A 23,181-nucleotide genomic window follows, 5' to 3' on the forward strand; every position below is an offset into this window, starting at 1 on the left:
TGCGGTGCGGTGGGGTGAGGTGCCTTCCGCCGCCGCCAGGTGGCAGCGCAGGGCGGCGGATGGGTGGTGCTGCCCCCGCCGCCGGCAGCCCTGCAGGGCGGGCGGGCACCGCGGGGGTGCCGGCCTGGCGAGGGGGGTCGTCGGTGGCCACGACAGGGAGAGGCGGTGTGGGCGATGCTGCGCTGACTGCGTTCTCTTTGCTGCCGATCCGGAGAAACTGCCGTTATTCCGTTTGCATACGGAACATAGAGGTTGTTTGTTTTGTTGGTTTTTGGGTTTTTTGTTGTTTTGGTGTTTGGTTTTGTTGTGTTTTGTTTTTTTTTTCTGAGCAAAGCTGGCTGTGGCAGTGGTGATGTTTGGGGTTTTTTTTACGTTTAGCTTTAGTTTTTTATTTTCCGCAAAATTACATATTTGGCTGATCTTCAAAAAAAAAAAAAAAGGTAATTTAATTGCATACATACAAAGATGTGCACGTGTTCGCAGTTGTGTATTCATTACTGTTATGTGCTGTGTACATTTTAGTATGTAAATCAAATAGGTGTTATGCATACAGGAATACATAAACTACATCCCGTGTGCAAAGCATAGAGATTGTAATCCAGCTTTAACTCAAATGTAATGCTAGATGTAGTTGTGCCTTCATGGGTTTTCCTCTGCGAGTCTAAACACTGAAAAGGGAAGAATACTCTGCATACAATAAGTGAAATTCATCACATGTATGTCTTTGGCAGCCCTCTGGCAACTCCTGTCTTAATATCCGAACATGCTAAAGCCAGGGATGATTGTAAAGAATCGCCTTTTTCTTAATGCTCAGCTTTCCCTAAAAAGTGTATTCTTCTCTTTGCAACTGTAAAAGGAGTATGACTCAATTCCTCTTTCCCTAGGCCTGAAATAAGCAGTATCTGGTGTTTGGATGGAAGACAACTTTCTTATATAAACCAGGTGATATTCCTGACCTTGTAGAAGCTTCTGGAAAGCATCTCAGTGGGACACAGTACTTCTATTATTCAAGATTCTCTGACATTCCTGTTTTGGTGCAAAAACAGTTGATTCAGTGGACAGTTTTGAAGGGCTTTAGGTTGAGTTCTGGGAGAGTAGTTTTAGTCAGGAAGAGAATACCAAAGCACACTAGGCACTTCCCACCCACCACCACCCTTTAAAGCTTTTATAATATTCCACTTGAAATATATGATGGTACTGTAATAAAAAGAATTCACAGATAGGAAATATGTTTTACAGGAGTTTTGTATGACCTCACTACTTTTGAAAAAAATTTTGCTAATAATTCTGTATTTTGAATATATGGGGTTTTATGCATATATGGCATAATACATTTTTAAGGCCTGCTGTATTTATAGCATCTGTCTGTGTTCCTATGCTCTTTTTCTCTCTGACACACAAAATTAGACACACATAAATACTTTTTTATTCATAAGAGAGAAAGGTATTTTAAATAATCCTGGTAGCTAGGCTGAGCTTAACTCTTTCAACGAAACCATTTTGGAAAAGTTGACATTTCATAAACCTGAAATCATGTTAAAAGCTATTATGTAGAAGTCAGTATTGTACATATGTTTCCGTTTAATTATTCTGGTCCTGGGCTAATGAGAAACTAAAAAGTATAATGAGTAGAAAATCCGATTTAATAAAATCTTACTTCCAAGTTGTTAGTCTGCTAGATTATTTTAGTAGCACACAAAAGGTTTAAATAGTTATTAGTGTAGAACTATCATGTTCCTGTTCCATTCATTCTTACTCTGATTATCATTATATTTTTACTAAAATGCCTTAAATTTCTGTACAGTTTTGCAGAATATTTATTTCAGTATGCATGACTACCATGAGAGGGCACAGCTCTGTATTCCTTGCTGAAATCAGTAAGGAATTAGACTCTGTTTGAATGGAGTCAACATGGTCTGAAAGTGTTTCTTACAGTGGAAAGTTCTCTCCGAATGGTTGAACCAGAACTGTCATTATAAACCTGAGCACACTAAGACCAAACAATAAATGCCGCTCAATTTATGAGAAATAAAGGTCTTTATTACTATAGTGTGTTGCTTTTTGCTAATTTGTCTTTCATCTGCCTTTCATTAAGTCAGGAGATCCTAAAAACCTTTAAACTGAAAAACTCAGGAGGAAAATTGGAAGTAACTCATATAAACCTCATATGGAATACAAATAGAGGGATGTGAATGAGGATGGAACAGAAAAGATAGATAAAGAAAAGGATATGATGAATACATGGATTATATCTACGACAACTTGTAACTGTAACAGGTCTACCCCCTTTCTATAGTACTTCAGTCAATAAGAATAGAGGGAACAGTTGATATAGTGTGTGCAACCAAACATGGAAAAACAGGAACTTGGAAGTACCAAAGTTGTAAGTGAAATATTTTGGAACTGATGGATACATACTCTTTAGGAAAGACAAAAAAGGTGGTGGAATAATTTCATGATAATACACTAAAAACTGTTAAAGAGTAAGGACTGTTAAGCAATAGCACTATAAAGAAGTTAAATTTGAGGGTGAAAATGAGATAGTGTCTGCTTGAATCAAAATTATGGAGCAAAGGGTAGGAAAAAATCCTTCATGAGCATGCAATCCATTATTAATATGGACATATTTGGTCCATATATGGTCCATAATGGTCCATATGGTCCATATATTTGGTCCATAATATGGTACATATTTGATCTGGATAATAATGCCTACAAATGCAGGGGGAAAGGTAAAAAATTATATTGTGTGATCATGCAAATTTGTATGATTTCTCACAGGCAAATATCAGACAAAAAAATCAACCAATGATGTTGGGATTGATATGAATTTGAACAAGATAGAGGAGAGCTTTTCATATCACAGAATCACAGAATCACAGAATGGTTCGGGTTGGAAGGGACCTTAAAGATCATCTAGTTCCAACCCCCCTGCCATGAGCAGGGCCACCTCCCACTATGAAACAGACACTGAGCAAGCAAGAGGTGAGTGTAATCTAGGCTTGGTTTGAGTGAATGATAGGATCTGCAGGAAAAACTGATGACAGAAAAGAATCTTAAATCTGGTGGTTTTGAGCTTTTCCATTTCATGTGAAGTTGCAAGACAGAAAACGTGCAGATCTTTAACTACAGTCCAGTGTTTCAGAAAGACAAACTGAGAAACAAGAAAGTTTAGGGAGGTAGTTTTTAGAGAGGAGCACTAGAATCAGAATTCAGATAGGGCATGATATTACTTTATGTAAAAAAATGCAAACAGTAATGAATGTTTACATTGTGAGCGAGGGCGAGAAACAAAAAAAAACCCCAAACTTCAGGGATGAAAAGAATGCCACCTTAAAAAACCTTAAGCAAGTTATCAAGGATAAGCACAAAACCTATAAAGAATGGAAAAGAGAGATTGATTAGCAAGGAGAAATCTGCATCAGTAATTAGATGGTATAAAACCAAACTGAGAATGGTCAGAAACCTTGTTAGATCAAAACTTGCACAGAAGACTGAAACATAGTAAAAAACTTCTTAAGCCATATAAGTAAAATGAGAATTTAAGAAGTGGGATGGATGTTAAAGGATGGGGTGGACATCAAGAATAAACTAGGCCTGGACTAAATAGTTACTGGAAAAGTTGCCTCTGTTTCTGGTAAGACCGTATATGTAAATTTTGATACATAATGAAAGTTTTTCATGAATGAAAACTTTTGCTATAAACAGGGAAGACCCAATTTTATACAAAATTATAAAAATCTGAAGGTAGTGGTCAATCAGAAAGTGACTATGTGTTCCACTATAAAAGAAGTACTGATATAAAAGGAAAAGTGAAATGTGATTCTATGATGTATTAGGCAGTATTGTCCTAATTTGCAGATTGTCCAAGTTTGTGGATGGCACCCAAGCTGAGTAGTGCAGTTGACACGCCTGAGGGATGAGATGCCATCCAGAGGGACCTGGACAGGCTACAGAAGTGGGCCCGTGTGAACCTCGTGAGGTTCAACAATGCCAAGTACAGGGTCCTGCACCTGGGTTGGCACAACCCCTTGTATGAATACAGGCTGGGGGATGAATGGATTGAGAGAAGCCCTGCAAAGAAGAACTTGGGGGTACTGGTGAATGAAAAGCTGGACATGAGCTGACAATGCGTGCTCGCAGCCCAGAAGGCCAACCATATCCTGGGCTGCATCAAAAGAAGTGTGGCCAGCAGGTCAAGTGAGATGATTCTGCCCCTCTACTACGCTTTCGTGAGATTCCACCTGGAGTACTGTGTCCAGCTCTGGAGTCCTCAGCAAAGGTCTTTCCTGTGCTGAGGACCTGTTGGAGCGGGTCCAGAGGAGGGCCACAAAAATGATCAGAGGGCTGCAACACCTCTCCTGTGAGGATAGGCTGAGTGGGTTGGGTTATTCAGCCTGGAGAAGAGAAGGCTCCAGGAGACCTTATTGCAGCCTTTCAGTACTTAAAGGGGGCCTACTGGAAAGATGTGGACATACTTTTTAGCAGGGCCTCTTGTGACAGGACAAGGGGTAATGGTTTTAAACTAAAAGAGGGTAGATTAGACTAGATATAAGGAATGACAATGAGGGTGATGAAACACTGGAACAGGTTGCTCCGAGAGGTGGTAGATGCCCCATCCCTGGAAACATTCAAGGTCAGGTTGGATGGGTCTCTGAGCAACCTTATGTAGTTGAAGATGTCTCTGCTCATTGCAGGTGGGATGGACTGGATGACTTTTAAAGATCCCTTCCAAGCCAAACTATTTTATGATTCTATGATTCTAATAGGTGGGACAGCATTTATACTATTGTAAATTACGTGCTTTTTCATGAGTTCCTCTTGTATTATGTATTATGCATGGTTCTAGCCATCCATTCAAAGATCTTAAAATGAAATTTAAAGATCAGAAAGAAACTAGGGTAATTATGTCATGGAAAATGTGTCTACAGAAGAGAGATTTTTATATTTTTTTTTAAGGCATACAAAGCCAAATAGATATTAAAAGGACATGTGATTCCTTACAAATACATTTCTAGTTAAATACTAGAAAAAGACAAAGTGTTTGAACTAAATACTTATATTAAAATGCCATCAAATACTTATGTATTGACTACATTTTAACATATCTTGGAAATGTGAAGATATTTACTGACTGTCTGAGAAGTGAGATACTGGAAACATCTTCCAAACAGGTAATCGTGCCAATAAAGCAAAGTTCTTTTAAGATAGAACACAGAAAGCATTGTGCAATTGAATGGGACAGTTCCTGTTAGGAAAGTGACATTTGTGCTGAGTTTGGAAGAAAGGGTCTTTTTGAAGAAGATGGAATATGGTTGTTCTACATTTATACTGTATCTGTTCACCGCCTCAGGGTTTACTGCAGGCTCTCAGGTCAGGAAGGATGTTTTCTTCCCTTATTGTATAATTTAGATTCTGAGTTCTGTTAATTTTTCTTTCTTTTGTTCTTCTTTGTGAAGTGGGACATGTTTTAATTCCAAGAACATTCTGCAAGCAATTTCTAACATATTTCATCCTATTGCAGGGGTCTCAGTAGACAATTGGTGGTGCCCTTATTCCTCTTCTTCCCCCCTTTTTTCTTTTCCACCAAGGAATATTAGAGGTCTGGCTTTTGGTCTTTACTGCAAAAGTAACAGTTTTATTTCGGTAGTGGAAAGTGTGTACTACTACCTGGAGTAAAAGTGTTGTAGAATTATTATATTTTAATTTTTTTTACTACATATCTAGTATATGGTAACACACAACTATGAGGATGTAGAAATGTAGATAGTCCCTTCCAGCTCTGTGTTTCAATGCTTCCTATTACTACTTCTTATGAAAATCGTATTAAACTCTGTTCCGTTCTCACCAAAATATTAGCTAAACTTTCAGCATTTTTAATATCTCATGGCATGGATTAAGTGACATATAAGAAAAAATCTCTCTAAAGTTTCCTAAACTGTTTTGTCATTCTACATTAGATCTGACTTTTCAGCTCTCTTATCTCCTTGCTATACTTAGGATTATCAAATAAATGTATTACATCAAATATGTCTAATATTAGGTATCTAAATCTGTCCATAATAACTGAAATGCAAGGGTTCTGATTTCATCTGGATCTGAACACTTTCTTTGGGGTAGCTTCTTGGTTTTTCAGGTGGAAATTGTAGCATAGGATTTATACAGAGGTTTATGCTTATTCTTACACACAGGGGTAACCCTAAGGTACAAATCTATTAGATTATTCCTCTTGTCTTTCTGCTTTAATTTTCTTACAGTAAGTAAAACAGATTTAACAGGAGAATCTCAGAGAATTACCAGGTGTTTTCTGTCTTAATGGTTAAAACATTCAGCAGAAGGATCTGGGTTAAAATTCTTACTCCAGATTAGATAATAGAAACTTGAATATGATGAGTATACTATTCTCCAAACAAAAAGACTGACCTATCTTTTTCCTGTTCACTTGTGGGGGGGGCATTAAGCATCCCGTGAGAATTTCTATTGAACTGTTTCTTACAAGCAACACAAGCAAGGGAGTTCAGAAACTGAAAATCAGTGATTATGTATAAATTAGACTTCCAAGTGACTCGGTAGTAACAGCACTGAAGTGATTTCTAATGTCTAGGAAAATATTGCTGTCTAGTTAAATATTATTGGCAGTAAAATATACAGCAAGGAATGTAGATTCTTAAGGCACATGAAGGTACCAAGCACGAACTTTGTCAGTCTCAATGATTTCTGAATACTGGATCTAGATCTAAACACTGTAAATTATAGGTAATAGCATATATATACATTTGTCAACTTAGCTCTGTGTGACTGTAAGTGGATACCAGTGCTTAGCTTTGTCTTTTATCATTTGAATAATTTCGTCTGAGGATAATCAGTTGTTTTACTTTTTTGGAAGTGTTATTTAAGACAACCTATCTGCACACATAATAATTTATAAAAATTAGAAAAAAAACCCACAACTAAATCCTCAAACTGATTTCTAAAAAACAAAACCAGTCACTTGGATTTCTGCATTGTATATTTAAACATATATTTATAAAATATAAACATAATACATGTTAATTTCATATATTTATATAAAGGCATTCAGTTAACATAGAATAGGCTGACTCTTAATGAAACAGTTTCTAAAATAAATATGAAGCTTTATCTACACAATGATAATTAAAAATCAATCTACCACATAACCATTCTGCCGAATAGGCATTATAACTATGTTATGTTACATTAAAAGGAAGTAAGGAATGTTTTGGGTTTTTTTGTTCTGTTTTATTGTTTAAGTAAGTAGAGTCACTCCAATAAAAGTGGTGAAAACTTACAATGACCTGAAATAGCATGTTCTGGCTATTCAGTGGGATCTGTATTTCATACCACTGGTGGCTTTTCCAGATCTTCTGGCTGGGGAGTTTTCATCAGTTACTGCCACTAGGTGTCCCTATATGCACCTATGTGCAGGAAACTGCTTAATGAAAATATTAACTGAAGGAGGAAAAGAAGAGAAATTGCGAAGGTGGAGTAGAAAGCATGATAGTAAACTTTGTGATTTTTAGAGTTTTGTTTGACGACTATCATCTTGCATATTACTGAAGAGGAAATATTAATAGATTCGTGATTCTGCAGTTAGATTTCAAAATAAACTTTTTAAAAAACTGGATATTAATGTAATCTTAGAGTGGTCTTTTTGATATTACATAGCCATATATGTAGAAATAGGAAAAAGTCTTCTGAAAAACATGTCAGTTTGAGTTTTCTATTTGGTAAATTTATGGTAATTTAAAAATTATTCATGCAGTTTGATATAAAAATGTATTTTCAGATAGTAAACTTTCAATTAATTATATATGTCTAGGAGTGATGAAAAAACATGTTTATTGTGATTAGCTTCTCTAGAAATGATAAATGGGATGATTCAACAATTAAAGGCCTTTGATGGATTGTACAGCCATCTAATCCTTACAACTAATGTTTAAATAGATGACTAGTAATATCAAATAATTTGGTTTATACCATAATTCTTTTCATAATCAAGTTGTTATTAACTGTTATGCAAACATGCTTTTAGTGGGTGGTTGTTTAATCAAAGTCAGCAGCCGTTATGACATGAGAGCTTTTTATATTTTTGTTATCATTATTGTTATTTTTCTAAAGAAAAGGTGTGAGTATATATCCTTTCAGTTATAATAAGAAAGATACTTGAACAGACACCTCGGAGGATTAAAAAGTTTTTCCCTCTAACATCAAAACACAGCATATAGAACACCAAGAGCTGCACTACACTGATGATGTCTCGAAACTGCGAGTTCTTGAGTAGTGCCTTCTCTTTTTCAAAATACAGACCTTTACCTAAAAAACAAACTTACTTTCATCCTTCTAAATACTATTCAAAATACGACTACAGAAAAGCTGCTTTTCTGAACCTGCAGTCGGTAATCCTGAAACTATTTCTGAGCTTACTTGTTTTGAACTTGTATGAAATGATTCTCTTTTGGAGATGTCAGCGCTGTTAAGCATTTTACTGATGGACATTTATATCACACATAGTTTAAGAATTCGGGATTAGGGAAAGAGGTTTTATTTTAAAGTTATTTACTAATTTAACATAATTTTGTTACAATGTCTTTACTGGTTTTAAGACAGTCATGGTCTTGGTGTAAAATTTGAATCCACAGTCTTTTAGCCGAAGGCGAGGTAGTTACAAGTTCACTGCACTGAAAACTCATGAACTGATGAGTGCATTCATGAACCGTAGCTTATTATTCTCAGTCAGCTTTGTCTACTTCATGTTACTGGTTCTTCTTTGGAAGTAAAATGACTGAAAGTCAAAGGGAAAGCAACTTGTATCAAGACAGATATGATAATCTGGTATTAGGTTTGGATTTTCACTTGCCTATTTTAAATTAAATTAACATTAAATATATCTGGTCAGTTGACAAGACTGAGTTCTCTCAAATCAATAAAGAAATGAGACAATTTTTTTTACAAAGCTGAAAATCCTTTTCTATAGATGCTGTGGTGTTGTCCCATATTCTTTGAACCGTAGGCTGGGAGCAGGCTAGATTGAGCATCTTTTCTGATTACATTTTCTATGGTAATACATAAAAAGATTAGTGGTATGTAAGGACTTGCCTTTTCTTTCTTTACTCTGTTAAATTACTATTTACTGTAACTGATAATAAATTTAAAGTTTCTATACACTAGGCAATGGAAGGAAGAGGACTGCTGCTTTATTGTTCAAAATGAAGGAATAGAACATGATTTGTGAGTAAGGAAGTTTAATCATTATTATAGACCAGTTGAAAACACAAGTAAGAAACTGCTTGTGATTTGTTATCAGTAAAATAACTGAATTTTATGGGTATTTTGTTAGTTTACCAGTGAATTTACTAGTTTAAGTGAAAAATGGTAGTGATAAATATGTTTCTATATTGCATATAGTATCTATATAAAGTATACAGATACCTTGCAAGACATTAAAAATATAATACACTGAATAAAAAAGGGAAAAAAAGTCATAATAACTATATGATACACCTTAGTTAAGAATATCAAAACACCCTGCAAACATTATTTAAGTCTTATTCTATCACTAATTATAATATGCCAAGCACCCTTTCATAACTTCTGTTAAAAGGAAATATAGAGTTACAGTCTTCAGAGGAAAAAAATGCTGATGAGTAGTTTATTTCTGCATAGAAGTGGTATGAAATTGATGATTTAATGTAGTTTCAGCTCTAGATTTCTATACATGTCACTATAGAATCTGTTCATCCCACAAAACTTAAGTAGAAAGCCACATGGGATTTTACTATGTTTATTGCTACCATTGTGATACCTAGACGTTTCAAATGGCATCTGGATTCTCCATTAGAGCTATCTGATCAGATAGTGTCAATACATATTGCCATATTGCTACCTATGACTTACAGAAAAATCAGTGGGAGTGAGAATGTAAGTCCTATTGAAATCCAGTGGCAACTGAATACTGCAAAGTTACTTAACGATACTTGGCTACCTGGAAATTTGCAGCCAAAGTTAGAAAAAGCAGATGAAGGAGGTGTGAAAGGAAATATTATCCCCAGTCTTCATTTCAGGAGCTGAAGAAAAGTGAGATCAGTTAACTGAAATGTTGCATATGGAATATGGAAAGCTTTATTGAATGAATTAATTTCTCAGAACTCCCTCTGCAATATCTCATCCGGAAAATGAAACTAACTCTTAATATAGTAAAATGTTGGAAAAGTTTAATGTCCTTTTATGTCTTGCTTCAATCCATTTATTTAATGCAAAGATATTGGTGAAATGAATGGCAACAGCGAAGTTTAATAAATAATAGTATCAGTACCTAAATCGTGAAGTCTGCCTTGTCTAAGATAAACCTTTGCATTTTGAAGCCTACATAGGTTCTGCAAGCTTCAGGCTTTGTTAGAACACTGTCTTCCTTTACAAAATGTTACCTACTTCTGAAAAGTATCTATGCAGTGCTAAATGAAATTCAATTCCTTCCACTTGAACAATTTCCCAACTATTGCAGGGAAGTGAGGAAATATTTTACTTAGCTTTATCAAATAAAACATACTTTTAAAAGGCAGACAGGTACCATGTTTTGAAATAGTCTTACTAGGCAACCATGCGTGGTGCCTACATCAGGGCCAATTCATCTTACTGTCCTATAGATAACAATGTGAGATGGGCATCTCCAAAGGATATTTCTACTTATGTGACCTGAAGTCTACTCTAAATACACGTCCCTCTCTACTGACTGTGGGGACATAATGCATTTAGCTTAATGCCTGAGCTTATACCTGAAGTCAAGTGGGCTTAAAACACACTTGGTGAATGGTCAATCGATGTATTAAAACCAGGGATACCTAAATACAACTGCAATGAGATTAACATATAATTATACTTCATGTCATCTGTATTCTTATTGACCTGGGTGAGACTTTTGGGGAAATACAGTGCTACTCATCATGAGGCAGATACTGTATCAAAATTCAGTCTTGCATTAGCAAATGTACTTTTAAGTTCTTAATATTACAGGAAACATCTTAAGTTCTCTTTCAAAAAATTGTTCATATGGCTGCTAGCAAATGCATATGAAAATTTCTGTATGACTAAGTTTATTTTATATAGTTCTATCTATAATAATATTTATTTTTCATTTGTTACTCTATTAAATTGATGTGAGTGAATGCTGTTAGCATTAATGAAGTGATAGCAGACCTGCGTAGCCAGAAGTGGAGATTTTTGTTTGTTTCCTTTTTTGCTTTTATACATGGATTAAAATGTCATGTGGATGCCATAAGAAATCAATTTCCTTACTTTTTGCTTATGTTTTCCTAGCATAGCAATTACTATTTAGTCAACAAATTATGTTTAATGAAAAGAGTTTTCTGTTAATTCATATTTCCTTTCCTTTCATTACATATTCCATTGTTGTTAATAATGTTTTAAACCTGCATTTTTTGGTTAGCATACAGTTAATAAAGCTCAATGGTTAACCTTCACGTCCAAGATAAAATAAAGAAACTGTCATTGTTATGCTGAAAGGAAAGTATAAAATAACATAAAAGCCACCCCAAATGCTACTATAAAACACACATAGTTTATTTTCTATTTCTATCTGATTTGATTAACTTCCATGTCCCATATGTGTCTTCACTCCAAATTCTTAGCTGTAGAAATCTAGTACTATTATGAAGAACCTTCTGACCCTTGTAGATATCACAAGCATTTAATTCCTAGTCATTCATCATATGCTGCTGCTTAAAGCATACTCTTTCAAATAAAGAGTCTATTTTTAAATGTCATATCAGATCTATTACTTATGTAGAGTAAGAAGTAATAAAGATTTTCATCTTATGAAAAAAACTTCGTATCATGGATTCATGTTGCATTATCATACCGTTGTTGAATAGTAAATTATCTCTTGTGTTTATTAGCACATACTATTTAGATATGCCTCCATTGGGTTTTAGTTTCTTTGTCTAATCTTTATTAAACTGCAGTTATGATTTTTAAAACTGTATTAATACTCTCAGATTTTGAGGCATAAACATATTACTACAATTTCTTTTTCTTCTGTTTTTCTAATCCAAATATCTTTGTGTTTTCTTGCAAAATTTCCTAACTTACATAAATGTATTTTCATTATGGACCAAATTCTGACCTTATGGGTAGCATTTCACTCCACTGATACTATTAGCCCTGAAAAATGGAAGCCCCAGTAACAAAATGTTTGGGCAGAGAGACTTCACTTTTCTTTTTGGTATTTCTCCATCAAAAGTTCATATTTTCACTCTTTCAAAGTAGTTGTAATAGGTGACATTCATCCCATTTCCAAATCTTCCCATGATAATATGTCCTGCATATATATTGGGCAAGATTTAAACCTGAACTACCTATAACTTCCTCACTCACAAATCTGTTTCTGCGTTCTACCTTGCACAATGTGATGTCAGTGGACAGTCGAACCAGTAATACAGAACTTTTAAACTGTTCCAAGATAAGGAAAATATTTTTTAAATTATTTTATCATTATTTATTATATAATTTTCTTTTTCTTTTTGCCAGTAGGAATAAAATTTGCATGCCTGAAATACACTCATAAGAAATAGCTCTGGAGATGCTATTTCTGTTTTTCTTCATCATTTGCACACATGAAACTATATTCAGTTTTGCTTCATCATTTGCACACCTGCAAAAGTTATCTATTGCCTTGGATACTCTTCCATTATGGATAGAATACTTTCAATAATTTTCATGAACGAAACTGTTAATTAAAGCTGTTAGTTTATAGAATGCCGATGCTTTAAAGAGTGTTTGCTTAGACATCTGACCTGTACATTAGATGAACTATCACCTGAGAAAACGCATCCTGTGGTGTTTGTTATTATCATTGTTTGCTTTCTTTTTTTTTTTTTTACAAAATTTTAGTGAAAGTTTGTTGATAACAACAGATTACAAAGTTAAAGCTTCAATGAACTAAGAAAGACATTAAATAATGACTTGTTAAATCTGTGGATAAGTTCAGGGACTTGCATATTGAAGGGGGGCTGAGATGTACTTCAGGTTATCAGAATATAATTCGAAACACTTCAGCTCAGAAGAGCCCTTTTGTGATACCTAACCCTGAAGAGGCAAGAAATCACTCCTGTGGGAGACTAGCTGTTCTTACTGGAAAAATTCAAGCACAGCAAATAGGTACTGGAGCCTGTTTTAACGAGCCTTATTTGCTCTAGGCTGCCTCTACTTAATGATAAACAAGTGTTGAAAGCCTCCTTAAGAACTGAATCACCTTCTCAAGATAGCTGTTTCTTTCAGTTGACTGTGTCCCTTTGTCCCTCAGGGAAAGTAAGGATCTAAGATAATTTAAAGGCTCATTTAAGTGCTGAAAGCTAGATGGGAGAAACCCAAGTTCAAGACCTATTTTTGGCTATGCCAGAATTCACTAAAATGAGTAAGCATTCATGCTGCTAACCACAGTTTTGGAAATTAAGAGAAGCTGCTTACATGAAAGATCTGCACTATTATGTTCTTTAAAGGTTAGTAATGAGAAATCTGAGTGTGAGGTTGTGTCTGTGGGAAGTCTTTAATCATAAAGCAGATGAATTAACAAATCTGAGGGACAAAAGATTCTGAGTCAGACAAAAATTATGTTTGACTGAGTAAGACTGCTAACAGAAATTTTTATTATTAACCTGTATCAAAATGTTCCATGATGTGTTATAATTCAGTACAAACCTGTTCAAGAGTTAATTAGCCTTACATTCCCCCTTCTCATCTCCCAAAAGAAAAACAGTGCACATGAGAAATTCACAGTTGGTTGCTGAGATGTGGTAGGTCTTAAAACCAACTCATGAATTCAAATATCTTCATTTCTCTGCTAAGTTTTTTCCAGCGCTGTGTTCTGACTTACTAACTTTTCTGCAGTCCATTTGGTTTTGGAGCATGGAGAATCAGTAGCCATCTCTTATCAAATATTTAACAAAGCTCTTAAGCATGAGTGATATGCCATTCTTGCATGTATCATCTGCATCCTTATCTCTACCTAAAATCTACAAGAAAGATCTTCCAAGAGGTCTCTCCTTGTCATATTCTTCAACATATGTGCTCCAATAAGAAAGTTATAGCCATTATAATGCTTATACCAATTCAGAAAGTGAGGAATATCTCCTCTCTCCAGCCTTAATTTACTCATCACAGCTACCTTGTCCTGACCTCAACTATCAACAACTTAACCAGATAATGGCACTTGTACTGATACGGATACCAAATAATGACACTGATACTGAGGATGTTGGAAATAACTAATGTTAGGTTAGCACTACATTTTTATCAGGTACAAAACTGGTTTTTGAAACAAAAAACAACTGCCATATGAAGCCACTGGCTTTAGTACCAGCCCACAGGATTTTCAGTCTGAATGCAATAAGCTAGTATGAAGGAGCTTTACCTGGAGTATTCTAGGGCTTTTTTTTTGATACCTTACAATATTCTGAAAACTGCTAACAGGGATTTTACTTTGTTTCTTCTTGTTATTCTGTTGTTGCTAGTCTGTTGATTGTGGTGGTGTTCTGGTTTCTTTATAAAACACCTAATATGACTTGATTCTGTCACAAATCCTATATTTATTTTATTATATAAAATATATTTTCTATGGATAAGTTAACATCTTGGGTTTTTTTAATTTATATTTTTCTTTCCAGCTCTGTGTCTCTGAACACCAGTGTAATTTGATACCAAATTATTGGTTTTACAGATCATTAAAAACAGAGTATTTGGCTCAGCTGTCTCAAATACGTCATTCAAGGAACATTCAAGGAATAGTGTGCCCCTCACAGCATGCTATTTTATTGTAAAATGTGGTGAGACTACTCCTTTCATACAGAAGTTCAGTGGTAAGAAATTTTCACCAAGGAACTTGATAACATGAGTTTAATGGTCTATTCAAATTGATAAGTTTCAAAAACACTTCTTTGCAGCCAGAGGAAGCTCTGTGCATAGAAGGCTAGGCTTTTATGTTTTACGAAGCCATTTATGGATCTAACATTTAATATTTTTACTCTGTTTCATTTGGCTTGTTTACACATCCTTTTTTAATTTATAGTAGTCAGTTAATAATCTTTCAAATGATCTGATCAGCCTTAGCCTGGCATTCCAATCCAGAAATGCCTTTTGAGTCACTGATTGTAGTATTCAATTTGTTTGTATAGTAGTTCGGCATGACCTTTTCAATCTCTAAACGAACAACAGTAGGGTTACTTTTTCAGTGATTTAAATTAACCAATATAAAAAGAGCTGTATGGAGCTGCCATGCTTAGCATAGTGGTTATCAATGTTGGCTAGATCCTCCATGTGCTGACAACACTATTTTAAAAAGTTATAGTTTCCTTTGGTGACTTTTTCACCAAAGACATGAAATGACTCAATAACTGAAGGTCAATGCTTACAGTTACATTTTCAAGTTTAAAAATATGTTTGTAAACAGCACGGAGTTTACAAAGATCTGGAAAAGATAACTTTGCAATCAAAGGAAAAATCCTCTTCAGTTCTATCAGAATAGAACGTGCAGATACTATTTTCTTTCTTTCCACCCTACATGCCTATCTTACTTTTTCAGTGGAGAATAAATGATCATAATTACCAGACTCTTGAATAATATCATGTAAATAGAAACCAGTTCCAGAGACTCTAAAGATTAATATGAGATGAACTTTGAGATCCGGATGAAGTCTACTGTGTGGTATTAAATGTTTCCTGCTGATCGCTTGTTTTGCAAGATGCTCTCCATTAAAATACCAGGATACGTAAATGTGCCAGACTATAATTGCCAAAACTTTTAACTGAATAAGACTTCAGAATTCAGTTTCACAGCACAGAATTTGCTACTGCTCTATGCATTAACTTTGTGTTGAGGATAATTTAGTTCCTTGAAATCAGCTAGTTAACACATACTGAAAAATTCTGAATCCATTCTGAGACACCTACTACATGCTGAAAAATATTGAAAAAGAGTCATTTCTTAATAGATTGCACTAAAGCAGGATGATTTTAATTCTTAAATGCATTTTTTTCTGGGGTATACACTCCTATTCTCTTTTAATATTTTCTATATTGCAGATACGAGAAAGTAACAAGACAAGGAGAAATACATGCACTTGCTTTTGCTTCATATAGCCTATGGTCACATCATATTTCAAAGGCAGTATTGAATCTGCCCCTCCCAAAGACTTTTAAGGTCAGTCTGACCCTTGAATAAGGTTATTCTCCACTGAAAGCTGATAGAGCTGCATGATAAGGGAGGAAAACGCTTACAGCATCTGTTCAAGAGAAACATTAACTTGAGTGGCTCTGCACATGGCAGAGTGCATATGAAGGTCCTAGAGTTGTAACTCTCCTATATGCATATGTATGTGTGTGTGTGTCTGCATGTATGTATAAGAGAGCATATAAATATATATCTCCTATGTATAACTCTCCAATGTTATATCTACGAGTATAACTCTTTTTTTTTGGTGTGTGCCTCATCTGCCTTCTTTAAGATGCGACACAACTACAGAGGAAAAGTGATCAAACATTTCCCCAAGACACAGTGGCTGCATTTGCTCTTTGCCTACATGCAGGGTATGTGAATATGGGTGTAATTTTTCTACACTCTCCACTACTAATTAGACCCCATAACATTAAAGTAGAATCTGCTCTTTTAGATTAGATTTTCACGCATGCATCACACAGAGGTGCATGCTTAGTGAGTTTGGCTAATTTGATAATCCTGTAAGGTACATACAATAAAGAATTGAATGTATCCGTAGTAACTGCAAGTGGAATATCATATACCATTTTGCGACAATAAATCTACATAAAGTGGAGGCATTTGAAAAAGAGCTAAGGACCACAGTTATGTGTCTAACAGCTTTTTGAAAACATGTTTGAAATCAGTGGAAGTTCAGTGTCTAAATACCTTGGAGAATCTGTGTGTGCAGATTGCCTAAATGATGTCTGTGGTGGCAGCATCATATTAATTTCTAAGAATGCTGTAAGTGTGTCATTCCCAAGATAGGGAAAAATGAGTCAGAGCATATGATCAATAAGCTTCCTAAGCTGAGTGTCTGTGAGGTTAAAAAAGGAAAATTCAGGATAAAGACAGTTTTTTAAACACATTCCTTACCCAGAAAACAGTGGAAATCTCACCAATTCTAATTGAGATTGAGTCACTAATGATTGAAAAGATACTGTTGAAACAAATTCTGTTTCAACTGAGTTGATCGTGCTATTGAAAAAGTAATTTTTGTTTCTAAGATCTTTAAACATTTTGAGGTTTTTTTTCTGGTGGGGTACTTGAGTACTTGAAACCTAAGTTACCGTTTACATTAGATCAATAGCGCTCTGTTGCAATCTGGTTTTGACCCTGCATTTCTATGGTACTCCTTTTATCTGCTGATGTTCCTCAGTTTTAAGTATACAGGAAATGCAACACAGACAACTTGCAGTCCCTATATGGGGAAAAAAAGATAGAGCATCGGCAGATTTTATGCACATTTAGATATGCCTAGTCTGCTATGCCATCTCCTAGCATGCATTTAGAGCATTTTTCAGCCACACAAGAGTGGCTGTTTTGGAGAGTTTCCAGAAGCTCAGCTTTGACTCAAAGAGAGAAGTCTACATTTACAAAGAAGCATTCACAGCTGTCAGAAGTTAGCTGTCTGTGGGACTCAAAGTACAGCTGCAGTTTTTCCAGAATACTGACAACTTCTGTGGCAACCAGAGTCTGTTCGCTAGTACTGGGATTTTTGAAGCTTTATCAGGAAAAAAAAAGTCTCAGTGCCCTATGCCTGTAATTTCCATTTATATGTTTTTATTACTCTTTTATTGGTTTGTATTCCAATGACATACTTTTTTTTTTTCTGAAGTAGGAAATTGTAAGATATCAAGTTTTGAAATAAAATGCTTATTATCTTCTGGGTTTTTTTTTTTAAGCTTCTAGAACAAATAGAAGGCAGTAAACTCTGTTTTTTAGTTTCTCTGAGACATATGAAATTGTGTTTATAGCATTTATGAAGAAGAAACAGAAACAATATTTAAACTAAATAGGAGTGGTGGGATTGTATCCACCCAATTTTGCTACAGTCAGAAGTATAGTCATATCCTCCTGTTTTTATTTCAGTAAGGATGCTATCCACAACTCCATTTCTCCTAGACACTCTGAATGTTCCTCATTTTTGTTCATATTGAATATACAGAGAAACAAACGTGTTGTGATGTAATGCAGTATAAAGATTTCATTTTCATTTGTGAAATTCCTCTGCAACTGCATTTCTCAGAAAAGAGAGCAATAACCTGAACTAAAATGTTTCTGTTACGCCACATTTTCTGAATTCTTTTTCTAATCCCCTTTTCTCATTCTCTCCATGTAAAATTTGCATAATTATAGCAAAAAGTTGAAAAACAGTTGGGAACAGAAACTATAATTTCTTATTTCTTCTGAGAAGCACACAGTATGCATTAGAATAGTATAAAGCTGTATATAGTAAACACCAGCATTTCTTGACTTATATGCCAGAATGTCATCTTAAAGAATATGTCAAATACGAAAGGACAGGGGAAAAAAAACCTACAATGAAGCCAGAGAGATCCAATCATAAATTTGACACCAGTCAAGAATTAAAATCAGGGTAGTTTTTATGACCTGTATTTTACATGTAAAGCAGTTTCAAAATTTTCTTTTAACTAAGGTTTTTTTTTGTGTGTGTGTTTGTGTTTTGGGTTTTTTTGGTTTTTTTGGTTTGTTTTTTTTTTTCCCTTATGAATAAATCTGGTAGTTTTCAGGCTACCATTTTATGTATGAAAATTTTAGGTGTCAATGCAGAGGGGACTTACAAGCTTAGCCAAGGAACCTTGGCCCAACTCTCTTTTCTTTTTTTTTTCATGTTACTTGGAAATAGCTGAAAGTGTTTGCCAGTTCATACAAGGAATCACTGTTAAGAAGAAAAAGGGGAGGAAAGAGGGGGAGGACATTTTAAGAATCATGACTTCTCTTTGTTTTGTTATTCCTGACCCTGATCCACCTTACTTGTGTGTTCCTTATTGCTTTTAGCTTTATTACCTTCTTGAGACTGACCATGTGGCATAGAAATGTGGAAAACCTCCTGAGGAGTTACAGTGAAAATCCCTCTGCAATCAGTGCTGGGTGTATCAGGCTGTCAAGCTGCTCTCCTCTGTGTAGCACGGTAACTGACTGCTGCTCAGTGGGAGCCTTCTTAGATGTCCAGTTTTGTATACACTGATTTTATATTTCCAGAAGAAAAAATAATGGGCTGTATTTATGTAAAAGGAAAAGAACTATAAATGCATGTTCTCAGTACTTTTGATGTTCTTAAAAAACATTTATTTCAAGTTTGTTTTTCTTCTGCAGTAACAAGTGGATACCGGTGATTTTGGATGTATCTGTGATATCAGTATCACAGATACAGAAGTATTTGTATGAATGAGTCTGTGCCTTATCATGCACAGGATTTCCTCAGGATGACAGTCTCTTGGATTTGAATGTGTTGCCATCTTTTGAGTAGTGCTGCCTTGCTATACTAAACTGTGCATCAGGATGCCACTCAGTGAAAATTACTTTCCATCTGTGCTGCCATTACTTGATAGTTTTACATAGTGTTTTTGGTTGTTTTTATGCTTTTACTGTGACTTCTTTTTCGAAGCCAGACCCAAATCACAATATTTTTATCATTCACTGTTATCAAATCACTCTAAGCATTGTAACATACATATAAATAGGTGCGATGACTTCCATGATGTTTAGTCAGAAAACACTGTTGAAAAAGGCTGTGAAAATCAGTAGCCAAAAAGAGACTCAAAAAAGAAATTTGATATTTTATTTTAAAAGATATCTTAGTAATTGTATTTTCTTCCCATTCCTGAAAGAAGGAGAGAAAAGGCATGTTGACAGATGTGGTCGTTACTCTACCCTGTGGAGCCCTGTGGAGCCTTTATACCAAATAGCACATTATTATTGTATTGTCATCATGTTGCTACAGGTTTCTAAGCAGCCTTGAGGCATTCACTTTCTAAACCATTGGGAGCTCTTTATCTCATGAAATTTGACATGCCCATTTTGGGTAGAAAAGTACTCAAATGAAGTCACCTTTCATCATCTCAGGACTTGCAAGTTGTCAAAAGACTAGGTTTCCACGGGGGATATGAAAGAGCAGATATTTGTCATTGTTTGGATTCTGTATTCCACTTTGGCCACTGTTTATGGAATAAAAGGTGAAATGCTCAGGAAAAAAAAAATCTTGAAATATTATTGCTGGTTTTTTGTGAACCCATACTTATATCCTGTTTTCTAGCACAATAATAAACTGTCACTCAATTACGCTGAAAAGCAGAAAAGTTGATGATGGAAAAACTTTTTAGTAATACCTGATTAGTACAGGGAACTCATTATAACTTGGTAGCCCTTGAACAATATGTTTATGAAAACTCGAGAATTAAATGTTATATGTATAATGCAAAAATTCGGAGTTTAACTGTTAAAATAGAGTTTTGGAATCAAGATGATCAGTGGGATGGGGGAGAGAACCGTAAGGACAGAAGCAAGAAAAACTCATGGGTCAAAATAAAGTTTAATAAGTGAAAAGAAACAAAACAAAGCAAAACAAATGATGCAGAGGCAGTCACTCACCACCTCCCACTAGCAGACTGATGCTCAGCCAGTCTCCAAGCGATACCTACCTTAGAAAAACTACCCCTGCTCCAGGCCTTCCCTCCTTTCCCCACTTGATTGCTAAGCTTGGTGTTATATGGTATTGAATACCCCTTTAGTTGATTTGGGTCGACTGTCCCGGCTGTGTCCCATACCAGCCTCCTGCCCACCCCCAGCCAACTCTCTGTGGGGGCAGTGAGACTGAGAAACAAAGAAGTCCTTGATGCTGTGATAACACTTCAATGTTGTCAACACTGTTTTGATCACTAATCTAAAATGGCACCATACAGGCTGCTTTGGAAACTGGAAGATATTATCTTGGTGACTTCTAGTAATTGATACACTGTGTTTTAGCACGTGTTACCTAAACAGATGAATAAATATGTATGGATATATAAATATATATATATACTAACACACATATGACCACCATTATATCACAGAATCACAGCAAGGCTGAGGTCAGAAGGAACCTCTGGAGGTCATCTTGTCTACCTCCTCTGCGCAAGACAGGTCATCTAGAACAGGCAGCCTAGGACCATATCCAGATGGTTTTTAAATATCTCCAAGGTTGGAGATTACACAGCCTCTCTGGGCAACATACATGTGTTTATAGTATGTGTCTATAATTTTTTTTAGAAGTTGAAGCAAGAAAAAACTGAGAACTCTGGCAAACAGCCAAACAAAAGATTATAATTTGCTTTTAAGGGTACAATGCTTGATCATCTCCACTGGATATGGTTAATATGCATGTATTTTATCTTCCTTTTTTTCTGTCAGTAGTAGGATGTTTCATTCAATACTATTTAAATACTTTTGAGAGAGAAAAATAATATAAAATTGAGACCATTTATACTCACCTAGTGTTTCAGTGTCTTTATGTATCGACAAAGTCTTGTCTCTTGAGGGCTGCATCAAATATTGTGTGCTATTTTGATTAATCTTTTTCTCAAGCAGTCACAAGACCCTTTTTATACCCCTTTCTCTTTCTGAAGATAAATATTAAGACTGATTTACACCTTCTTTGTAAAAATACAAGGAGTACATTTTGCTCTTTAATTTAAAATGCTATTTATAAATTTTTATAAGCTTATTTGTTATTGTGCTATGGGACCATGTTATAATCTTGAAAAATGTATATAAGGACATTTACTTATCCACCTATCCATCTAATTTTTAGGTCACCCGCTGTGATGTGACTAAACACTAAAATCAATAAATGGGATTTTTCCATTGTGAAATTTATGCTGATTTAAGAGGTTAATTTTGTTTTTATCACAGTTCTTTCCTCTTAAGAAACATTTTATTAGGGATTATTTCTCTGGTTGCAATTTTAGATTCATATGGCATTTGGAAAGACTTGATTGAGTTACTGATGTTGTTCAAATCATAGAACCATAAGCTCAAAGTAGGTTATGTCAGAGGGGACCCTTGGAGGTCATTTCTTTCGACTCCCCTCTCAAAGCAGGGCCAGCTTCTAAGTATCGGGTCTTATCAGCCTTTTTATAAACACTCGACACAATCATCAAGGGAGTAACTGAAAGTTTATTTATATCTATGAAGGAATTTATGTTGTCTTAACTTGACTTTCAATTAACCCAGAGTCATTGATAAGAAATGCCTTTTGAGTTCCTTTGAAAATAAGCCTGTATTAGTTTTGAGTGATAGAGTATTGTATACTGGATGCCAGGTGCCCACCAAGCTGCTCTATCACTCCCCCTCCTCAACTGCACAGTGGGAGAGAAAATGTAACAAAAGGCTCATGGGCTGAGTTAAGGACAGGGAGAGTTCAGTCAGCAATTACCATCACGGGCAAAAGAGACTCGACTTGGAGAAATTAATTTCTTGCTAATCAAATCAGAGTAAGGTAATGAGAAATAAAAACAAAATCTTAAAATACCTTCTCCCCATTCCTCCCTTCTTCCCAGGATCAATTTCACTCCCGAATTCTCTACCTCTTCCCCCTGCATGGTGCAGGGGGACGGGGAATGGGGATTTGCAGTCAGTTCATCATGTGTTGTCTCTGCCACTCCTTCCTCCTCACTCTTCCCCTGCTCCAGCGTGGGGTCACACCCACGGGAGACAGTCCTCCATGAACTTCTCTGATGTGGGTCCTTCCCATGGGCTGCAGTTCTTCACAAAACGCTCCAGGATAGGTCCTTTCCACAGGGCCACAGGTCCTGCTAGGAGCCTGCTCCAGTGAGGGCTTCCCATCGGGTCACAGCCTCCTTCAGGCATATCCACCTGCTCCAGTGCGGGGTCCTCCAGGGGCTGCACGGGGATATCTGCTCCACTGTTAACCTCCATGGGCTGCAGGGGGACAGTGTGCCTCACCATGGTCTTCGCCATGGGCTACAAGGAAATCTCTGCAGTGGCACCTGCAGCACCTGCTTCCCCTCCCTCTTCACTGACCTTGGTGTCTACAGAGTTGTTTCTCTCACATATTCTCACTCCTCTTTTCTGACTGGTGCTGCCCAACA

The 23,181-nt window shown here is 35.8% G+C and overlaps 1 long non-coding RNA gene across 1 annotated transcript; it reads left to right on the forward strand.

Moving 5' to 3' along the window:
* Position 1: 1 nt before the first annotated feature.
* LOC141733182 (uncharacterized) lies at positions 2-21,695 on the forward strand. The gene is made up of 4 exons (XR_012584231.1): positions 2-251; positions 16,114-16,231; positions 16,536-16,617; positions 19,088-21,695. It is a non-coding gene; the product is annotated as an uncharacterized LOC141733182 (long non-coding RNA).
* The last annotated feature ends 1,486 nt before the right edge of the window (positions 21,696-23,181 follow it).

Source organism: Larus michahellis, chromosome 1 (assembly GCF_964199755.1).
Source record: "Larus michahellis chromosome 1, bLarMic1.1, whole genome shotgun sequence".
Classification (NCBI taxonomy): Eukaryota; Metazoa; Chordata; class Aves; order Charadriiformes; family Laridae; genus Larus; species Larus michahellis.